Here is an 11,286-nt window from a genome sequence, read left to right as displayed (position 1 = left end):
TTTTTTTTTTTTTTTTTTTTTTTTTTTTTTAATGTATTGGGAACACTTAAAGAAGATTTGGAAATGAGAAGTCTTCAATTGAGATAGCATTTGATGAATCAGGACTTTCCTACAAAGAGCAGAACATCTTAAGGGACATTTTCCATCTCCATTCAAATAATGTTTATAAGCTTATTCCCAATTCCTGCCCATTTTCTCCAGCAGGTGTTACTTGATGCACATATTTTCTTTTCTGATTTCCATAATTCCTTTATCTCACCTGTACTTATCTTCTGCTTGACTGAATACAGATTAGATTTTTTTTTCTTTTTTCCCAGTTTCTTGCTTAAGCTGCCATCTCTATAAAAAGCACACAAACACATTTTAATTTTATTTCTTCTGTTCTAAAGTCCCCCTTCTTCCTGTCTAGTAACTATGGAGAAACAGACTAGAAAAAAGCTTTGAAAACAGTGCAAATGTGTGTGTTACTGAATGAGGAGGGAACTAAAGGGGCAGAAAGAGAGGAAGAAGGTTTTCAAATGAACTTCTGTTGATTTTCTATGAATGTCTTATGTGATCTAGCTAAATTTCTGATTCATTCCCTTAATTCTGGTGTTAGCATGACCTTTCATGAATCAACTCCTAGACCACATTACTAGGACAGCAATTTAAGAAATATTTTTCTTGTTCCTCAGACAACCACATTTCTCAATACCTTCTTGAATTTATAATATTCTTATAAAGTATGAAAACCTCAGGGTGAGTTTTAAAGCTTCTCTTAGCTAAGACTACATTGTTCTTCTACACTGTGTCTGCCCATAACTTAACTCATTATTTCAAATCTGATCTTTCTCTTGTTTTTCATATTAATGTATTTCCATTTCTCCAAGGCGTGTTTCATAGAGTACTAATGTTACTTGATATCTTAATTGGTTATTTGTGGGGAAGAGAGAGTGGAAAGAAAGTTCTGATAATATTAGCTTATGAAATAAATTCAATAAATATAAACTAAACAAAAAATTAATGTTTTATAATACTCTACTCTTATAAATGCTGTACCCTATCTGTAAAGGACCAGAAGCCATGTATAGTACCACATCAAAATATATGAATGGTTAACTTTGGATCTGTACATTGACCCAAAGGCAATGTATTTCCATTAAATTTTCATTGATGTATGTTGTCTGTTAGATGTTGTTCTATTTCATGAGATATCAAAGTTACTTTATGATGATTTATTGCAACTTAATGAAATTTATATATTACATTAACAAATGTACATTGGAAATAAAGAAGAAAAGCAAAGACTTATAATGAGAAGGGCTTCTGTTAAGTTTAGGTATCCATCCCCTCAAGTATTTATTCTTTGAATTACAGATAATCCAATTATACACTTTAAGTTATTTTAAAATGTATAATTAAGTTATTATTTATTATGGTCTCCCTGTTGTGCTATCAAATATTAGGTCCTATTCATTCTTTCTTTTTACCCAATCCCCAACTACCCTTCATAACCTTTAGTGAGCATCTTTCTAATCTCTATGTCTATAAGTACAATTGTTTTGATTTTTATATCCCACAAATGAGTGAGAACATGCAATGTCTGTCTTTCTGTGCCTGACTTATTTCACTTAACATAATAATCTCCAGTTACATTCATGTTGTTGCAAATGACTGGATCTCATCCATTTACTTAGCTTAGTGGTCTTAGCTAAGCTTATCTAACCATTTCTTAGACCTGTGAGCATAAGCAACTTATTGCCACAATATCTCATCTATAAAATGAAGACAAAAACATTAATTGTTATAGGTTTATTAAGATCTAACGCAAGTGAAGTAGTCAGCATTTTTTCTTGATACATAATAAGTTTTCAATAAAGAAAGAGCTATTATTTTTAACAGTGTAGAATAGTATTGTATGGACTAAAAAAAGAAGAGTTAAAAGTGATAATTGTATTTTCATAAAGAAGAAAAACGGGAAATCTGTCAGAAATTTGGAAAATTACTAGAATTCAACCTTGTATTCTGATTTCTTTATTCTGGGCACAGTTCATGGCATATAGTAGGATTCCCAGCTTTGGCTAAGGGAGGAGATTAGCAAATTTCCTCCCCATAAACCAATGGCAAAGCTGAACATAAGAGACAAAACCAACTATTTCCATGTTCTGGAAATGAAGCAAAGTCATACAATTATCAGAGACACATTTATAATTGCTGAACTGCTAAAACTGAGATAAGAACAGTAGGAACCCATGGCTTTCTGGCCTGGGTTTGCTCCCATTCCCATTCCGGGCTGAGTAGCCATGAAAGTTCTGATATCATGAGACAGTCCATGAGAACTGGCTGCTTGTCAAAGGAAGCCACACAAATTGGAATGGTGAGCAATGACCAAATTCAATGATATTAACAGCAGAAAATACATTTTGGTTATGATCAAAGCAAGTATACTCTTGTTTGAGTCGGTGTACATGCAAAGCAGAGACCTAAGAGGACTCAAACCAGCCATACATTGTCAGCCAACCTTGAGGCTGCACGCATGTGTAGAGGAGGCATAAAAGATTACAGTGGCATAGAAGCTAGGGCAGACATAGTCTGAACTTGAATACAACCTCCTACCTACATATAGACCATTCAACAGAATGAAAAAATGTTATTGGCTCCAGATGTTTGGTACATTTTTCTAATTATTGGCTGACAATTTTACTATATAGAGACAGGGGCAAATCCTGGAAAGTCAGATTTAAAAACAAAACGTTAAATGAAAACATCAGTGGCCACACACCAAGGAGGAGATAGATTTATCCAAAACAAATTACTGAACAAAGAAACAGACATACTAAGAAACAAACCAGCAATAACAACCTTGCTGGGGAAGGGTAGCTGGCAGAATTTGAATTAGAGTAGCTACATTATATTGTTTATATTGTTTTTAAAATTATGAGATATGCACAGAAATAGAAAAGTGTCACCCAGACTCTGGGAAAAAAAGAAATAATAGAAATTGAGCATTGTCAAATGTTGGATTTAGCAGAAAAAAATTTAAAACAGGTATTACAAATAAAGAAAAGGCAACCACCTTTAAATAATTAAAGGAAGGTATAATAAAAAATAAACTAACAAATAAAATTTCTCAAGAATACAGAAATTATTTTTAAAAATAAAATTCTAGAGATGAAATATTTTACCACTTAAATGAAAAAGTCCTCAAAAGCAGTTTCAAGGTGCAGAAGACAGAACCACTGAAATTGATCAATTACAATGATCTCATCTGAAGACCAAAGAAAAAAGAAAAGATGAAAATAAACAGACTCCAGAACCTGTTGGAAATGCGAAGGACCTAAAATAGCTACACAATTTTGAGAAAGAACAAAGATAGGAGAGTTATACTCCCTGATTCAAAATATCCTATACAGCCGTAGTAACGAAAACAGTTAACTATTGGTGGAACAATAAGGCTATTGATTAATGTAAGAGAATTCAAAGTCCAGAAGTAAATCCTTGTATTTATGGTTAATTGACTTTGACAGTTTCCCAAACAATTTAATGAGGAAATGATAATTTCAACAAATGGTTGAATGGTTGAAGAGAACAATGACATTAAAGAGAAAATTTTGATTCATCAAAAATTAACTCAAAATGGGTCACAGACCCAAATGTAAGAGCTAAAATTATAAAACATCTAGAAAAAAAAATAAGATAAAATATTTACTACTTTGGAGTAGGCAAAGTTCTTAAATGACACCAAAGACATGATGCACAGAAAGGTACAATTGATAAAATGAATTTTATCAAAACTAAAAACCATGTTTTAGTAGATATCATTAAGAAAATGTAAAGATAAACCACACACTGGCAAGAAATATCTAACTAAAAACTGAAATAACACTTTTATGCTGGATATATAAAGAACACTTTCATCTCAAAAGGCAAAAACAATCAATTACAGATTTGTAAAATATTTAAATAGACATTTCACTAAAGCAGGTACTCAGATGGGTAATAATCAAATTAAGGAATGTTTGACACCATTAATAATCAAGAAAATACAAATTAAAACTAGAATGAGATACCACTACAAACAGACTGGGATCACTGTACCAATAGGAAGAGTGGCAAGGATGTGAAGACACCGGAAACTTCATTCATTGCCTGTGGAAATATAAAATTTCACAGCCACTTTTGAAAACAGTTTGATAGTGTCTTAAACTTTCAAACATTAAATGACTATATGACCCAGCAATTACACTCCTAGGACTTCACCAAAGTAAATTTTTAAAAGGCTTTACAGGCCAAATGTGGTGGCTCATGCCTGTAATCCCAGGAATTTTGGAGGCCAAGGCAAGAGAATTTCTTGAGGCCAAGAGTTTGAGACAAGCCTGGAAGCAAAGTGAGACGCCCTAAAACTCTGTCAAAAAAGGAAAAAAATTAGCTGGGCGTGGTGACAAACATTTGTACTCCTGGCTACTCAGCAGACTGAAGTGGGAGGATCACTTGAGCCTAAAAGTTCAAGGTTGCCGTGAGCTATGGTCACACCACTGCACTCCAGCCTAGGTGACAGAGTGAGAGCCTGTCCCTAAAAATATAATAATAAAAACAAATGCAAATCATTTTTAAATGTCTACACAGACATGTACATGAGATGTTCATAGCAGCATTATTTATAATAGCCAAGACATGGAAATAATCCAAGTTTCTATCAGCAGATCTATGAATAAGACAAATATGACATCCCCATAAAATGAAATACTGTGTTAATAAAAGGATGAACTACTGATACATGCTTCAACAGCGTTGACTCTCAAAAAACATGCTAATTGAAAGAAGCCAAGTGCAAAAGACTACATACTACCTTATTCTATTTATATAAAATGTCCAGGAAAAGTAGATTCTTAGAGGCAGAAACATTAGTGTGATTCTAACTGCACTAATTAGAAGCAGAGGTTAGCTATGTGGAGGTGTCAGCATAATATGGAAGAACTTTTCAGAGGTGATAGGAAGGTTCTAAATTGGATTGTGGTGGAGCTTGTGCAGCTCTACCCATTTACTAAAAGTCATTGTACATTTATAATAGGTGAATTTTATGGTATGTATGGTATATAATACCTCAGTAAAACTATTAAAAATAAGCCTTGCTTGATATACATCTTGCTTGTCTTGTTGATGCCACAGTGTTTTCTCTCTATGCCTTTTTATAGTTTGCTTTCAGGAAACCTATATTTTATCCATTAAAATCTATTGGAAATAGTGAATCCAGTTTAATATTATTAAAACACTCCAGAATTGTAATACTTACTGGTATTATTCCTCTTCATGCATTCTGTATTATTTTCTCCTATACCCTAATTTCTTAAATGGTATACCAAATAAATAAGAACCTTCTTAAAATGTTTATCTTAAGACAGCAAAATAGGCCGGGCGCGGTGGCTCAAGCCTGTAATCCCAGCACTTTGGGAGGCCGAGACGGGCGGATCACGAGGTCAGGAGATCAAGACCATCCTGGCTAACATGGTGAAACCCCGTCTCTACTAAAAGTACAAAAAACTAGCCGGGCGAGGTGGCGGGCGCCTGTAGTCCCAGCTACTCCGGAGGCTGAGGCAGGAGAATGGCGTGACCCCGGGAGGCAGAGCTTGCAGTGAGCTGAGATCTGGCCACTGCACCACTCCAGCCTGGGCGACAGAGCGAGACTCCGTCTCAAAAAAAAAAAAAAAAAAAAAAAAAAAAAAAAAAAGGGGCTTTTTTTTTACCCCGGCCCCTTTGGTTTTTTCTCCCGGAATTTTGAGAACTAGTCTCCTATTCCTCTGTCTCCAATCTTATCCTCTTCAACTCCATTAACAGGACAATGTGATTTTTATGAACATAATTCCAGTTAGATTACAAACTTCTTCATGGTTTGGTAGTAACTTCCTATACGTATTGCCTATAGCAGATATTTTCTTTAATCCTTTCTCATGGTTTCTTTCATTTGGTTTTTACCCTGAGTTCTACAGGCTATAGATAAGATTTATATATCTCAATTAGCATATTCATAACTTTTCCAATTACATATAGAAGTTTCATATATGCATATATATGAGGAGAGAGATTTTAGAGTTTCATTAGATTCTAAAAGGGCCAGTTTCCTGTAAAGGGTAAGAAACATTATCCTGTGTGAAGTCTCAGTTCCCTTGGCTGACATACAAGTCCACCTCCCTGAATTTAAACTCTTTCCAACACCAGCTTACCTCCTCCCTTTTTGTATCATTTGCTCCAAGAGATAAGTACCATTTACAGTGCCTAGAAAATACTCTTCTACTGTTTGTCTGTCTGCATTTTTACAGGCTCTTCTCCCTGGCTATATTCCTTTCTCCCATCTGTAAATATTTATTGAGTTTCCACCTGAAAAAGGCTCACCAGTTCCACTAGTTTCTGAGGAAACTTCTCCTTTCTGGCTTCCTGGATCTTACCTTTTATAATTGGTAAACTTTTACCCAAGCTTGAGAACATTTTCAATTGCCAAGTTTTTTTATGAAGTTTACATAATCCTGTTGTTTTTACAAAAATGTTTGGGTTCTTCCATTGTGCTGTCATTCAACTATAAATGAACCTGAGTTAATTCACACTGTGCTGCAATTAGTGTGTGTGTGTGTGTGTGTGTGTGTGTGTGTATGTAGAGTTTCCTATCTAGATCGGGAGGTCATGGAATGGAATAATTTAGTCTTGCCTAGTTGCCAGTTGCATAGCAGACATTTCTAAATGAATCCATGCATGAATCAATATACAGGTAAACTCAGAGGCAGGCTGGGAAAAAAAAAAAAATTCTGTTATCAGTTTATGAAGAAACAAATTTTCTACCAAGAACAATGAAGTTCTTCAAAGATGTTTGTCTCCCAATCCCTTGAACATGAGAATAGTTCTATTAAATGGCAAGAGGGTGTTAAATTGTAGATGGAATTAAGGCTGTCAATCAGCTGGCCTTACAATAGGGAGATTATCCTGGATTATCCAGGTGGGTCAAATGTAATCACAATATTCTTTAAATGAAGAAGGGAGAAACAGAAGAGTCAGAACCAGAGAGGTGGCACTGAGACGAAGACTCAACTAGCCATTATTTGCCTTGAAGATGGAGGAAGTAGTAAGGAGTCAAGGAATTCAGGGGGCTTCTAGAAGCTGGAAAAGACAAGAAAACGCATTTTCCTCTAGAGTTTCAGAAAAGGATACAGCTCTGCTGACACTTTTAATTTTGTCCAACAAGACGTATTTCAGACTCCTGACTTCCGGACTATAAAATTATACATAAATGTTGTTTTAAGCCACTAAATTTGTGGTAATTTGTTACAGCAGCAAAAGAAACCTAATATATGCCTTTTCCGCATTTCTACGGGCTCTTCTCCATGCCTGTATTCATTCCTTCCATCTATAAATATTTATTGAGTTTCTACTCTGAAAAAGCCCCACTAGTTTCTGAGGAAACTTATACTTCTTGGCTTCTGGGCTCTAACCCTCTCAGCTTGGTAAACTTTTACTCACATTTGAGATCATTTTCAATATGTTGAATTGTGTCTTCCCCAAAAAATATGTTGAAGTCCTAAATCCCAGCACCTCAGAATGTGTCCTTACTTGGAAATACTACTGTTGTTGATGTGATTAGTTAAGATGAAGTCATACTGGACAAGGGTGAGTCCTTATTCCAATATGACTGGTGTCCTTATAAGAAGAGAAAAGAGAGAAAACACCCATGTGACAATAGAAGAATGATACAGCTACAAGTCAAGGAACTCCAAGAATTGCTGGCAAACACCAGAAGCTGGAAGAGGCAAGGAAGAAGTCTTCTCTACCTCTTCTCTATAGATTGTAGAGGGTGTATGGTCAAGGTGACATCTTAATTTCAGACTTCTAACCTCCAGAATTGTAAGACAATAAATTTATCTTTACTCAGTTTGTGATGTATTACAGCACCCTCAGGGAAACTAATACAAGTCCCCTTCTGCCTGAATTTCTAATTTCGGAGTGTCATTGACTGTTCAACAAACTTGTCTTTAAAAATCTCTCATGATCACTTATGATAATTTGTGGTTTTTTTTTTGTTTTTTTTTGTTTTTTTGGGGGGGGAGGGGACAGAGTCTCGCTCTGTCACCCAGGCTGGAGTGCAGTGGCCGGATCTCAGCTCACTGCAAGCTTCGCCTCCGGGGTTTACGCCAGCTGGGACTACAGGCGCCCGCCACCTCGCCCGGCTAGTTTTTTGCATTTTTTAGTAGAGACGGGGTTTCACCATGTTAGCCAGGATGATCTCGATCTCCTGACCTCATGATCCGCCCGTCTCGGCCTCCCAAAGTGCTGGGATGATAATTTGTTTTAATGTGTTATTCATGTTGTTGTACCAATTGCTGCAGTTAGCACAGCAGAGATTAAAACACCCAGAATTTTGAGTTTGCAGCAAGCCAAAGAATGAACACACAAACAGATGACTTCACTCGTGTGTCAATGAACTGTCTATGTAAGCCCTACAATACCGTTCAAGAGGAAAATCAGGTGAAAGGAGATGGGTCAAATACTATGACTTAACACACATGAGTTCTGTTCTAGTGAGAAAAAAAAAACAGTGAGTTATGTTTTCATGAAAAATTAGAGGCATTGATGCATTTTATCAAAATTGAAACTAACAATTGGCAGCTTAACCTCAAAATCAACCTCCTTTATTTAATTCCAAATTTTTGCAAACTTTCAGTTTGACCAAAAAAAATGGCTTTGTAACTACTTCTGAATATTAGTATTTAAGGTAAAGTTGATTAAAACAGCAGCAGCAATGCAATTAAGTAGTCTTTAAAACCACTATATTCCCAGTGTTCACTCCTTCTAACTCACATTTATTGTATTTGATTTGTTCAGCAATTAATCGTTAACTGCTTTGTTAAATGTCTCATACTCAAGTCTTGTTTTTCATTTGTGAAAAGGTGTATGTCCCTGTCAAAGTTAGCAATATCACGAAGGCAGTGAGTAGTTCCTGCAATTATTGTTAATGCTACCTTAGCAACCCAAGCAATCCATACAGTTACTCATACATCGATGATTAAAATTCTTTGTAAATTCACGCTTCATACCGGCATTGCATTGATTTAAAAGAATGTCTAAATACAAAGAAAACTACTTATTTATGAAATCATAGGACTAAATCCATTTATGTTCCATGTTAATACATAAAATTAAAATTAGAGAAGGAATTTGCATTTCTTAATTTTATAGGTAGACTAAAATATTTTATTGGAAATATTCCTTTAAAAAACTTCTAGCTAAATACTTTTCCAAAAAACAGAAATTTTAAAGAAATGTTAATGGGTTATAATAAATAAAAGTTCTAGCTGCTGTAATGAAAGGGTACTATAGTAAACCAGGCTCAAATATACAGATTAATCAAGCTCTGTTAGTGATTATTTACTGTATTGTTTTATTACCATATATGCTTTAATATTATGATATGTTTTAATGTACATTTTCCAAGATTAAAACCACAGTACTGTATTCATACCGAGTTAACATTAATTGGATAATATAGCAATTAAATATATATATAGTTATGCATATTACTAATTTTAATTCATTTTCAAATTATGTGTTTTATTTTCTCATAAGTAATTGATAATTTTCATACCACATTAGTTTGCTAGGACTGTCATAACAAATAACCACAGATCAGATATATTAAAGCACAAGTATTTATTTTCTCACCATTCTGGAGACTAAAAGTCTAAAATAAGGTATAGATAGAATTGGTTCCTTCTGAAGGCCACAGGAAGAATTGATTCCAGGACTCTCTATTGGGTTGGAGATGGTCATCCTCTCCCTTTGTCTTCACATTCCTTCTCTCTATACAAATCTGTGTCCAAATTTCCTCTTCTCACAAGGGCCCCCATCCAGTTGGATTCAGGTAAACTCTAATGACCTCGTTTTAACTTAATCACCTTTGTAAACATCCTATCTCCAAATTCAGTCATGTTTGGGGGAAGTTAGCACTTCACAATGAAATATTTTCAAAGGGGAAAACAATTTACTCTGTAACACATACAAAATTCACAAAACAATATTTAGGAGACTTCAAGTAGCCATAAGTTCTTTGAACTTCATAAAAGCAACAATTTTTTTATGCTTGGTAAACAGTGGCAGTTTTATTAATTCTGAACATTTAGCTATTTTTTTTCTGAACTACTTTTGTTGTTATGGAACAGTGAAAACTAAGAGCATCACATTTGCAAAATCCAAAATAATAATATTTAAGATCATAGGCATGTTAATGAAGTACTCAATAAGGAGAGTTTATACTGCTTTATAATTTTCATACTACAATTTTCATACATTTTGGTTTTCAGACTTTGAGATGAACAAATCAAGTTAAAAGAACCCCAAAGTCTGGTCTAAAAAGCAAAAATAAACTGTTTCATACTGGGATCCAAGAGCCAACACTATCCAAGGTAGCTACAGATCCAGAGCTGTAACTGTCAGTTTGGAGTTGGTTTTGGACCATGACCAATCTCCAGCTTTGTTCTTTTGCTCTAATATATCAGTCTCACCCAAGTGTAAGGAGCAGGACCTATGCCTAGGAGCATACTGCCTCCTCTGAGCTCTGACTGCCAAGCACAGGGAGTTCCTTGATCTTCCAGAAGTAACTATTAATCTTAACTTTTTAGTGCTTGGAAATCTATTAGTAAATGTGTCTGATAAAAAACAAAATATTTCTAGGAAATATCACATATTAGTTTTCAAATCTTGCATGAGATACATTATTTTGCTCATAGGACATCCTTGCCTGACAGAAAATTTAATTTCTTTAAGAATGAGAAAGTAAGTAGATTTTGAATGTCTGTAAAAACAAGAGACTAAGTAGAAATTTCCCTTTCCTTTTTTGTGGGGAAAAGTCAAAAAAGAAGCTAAAATCACTCAACACGGAGGTGAAGGCCCAAATATGTTCTGTTTTTTTTACTTCAAAATTCCTAAGATACTAAATACACATATTTAATATGCACATTTGTGTAAATATGTATTAATAATAAAAATGAGACAAATAAAATTTAATTATTAATTAGATAATAAGGAAAAGTAAACCAAGGATAGGAATGTGAGGATTGTGTTATTTTGTCATTTGGGCTGATTTCAGAAAACTTGAGATTGGGAGTGGGAGGAAGAAAGGGGAAAATGTTATTTCTTATAAGAAATAGTCCATATTCAAAATTGTAAGATTTTTTTGTCAGAAATTTGCCTCATTGAACAATTTGAATTTTAATCCCTCCTAGGCTCTTAATTCCTAAACTTTCCTTAATTTTTTTTTATAATTGGTCT

This window comes from Rhinopithecus bieti, unplaced genomic scaffold (genome assembly GCF_001698545.2).
Source record: "Rhinopithecus bieti isolate Rb0 unplaced genomic scaffold, ASM169854v2 scaffold_51968, whole genome shotgun sequence".
NCBI classification, from domain to species: domain Eukaryota; kingdom Metazoa; phylum Chordata; class Mammalia; order Primates; family Cercopithecidae; genus Rhinopithecus; species Rhinopithecus bieti.
Note: the sequence above shows the minus strand (reverse complement) of the source record.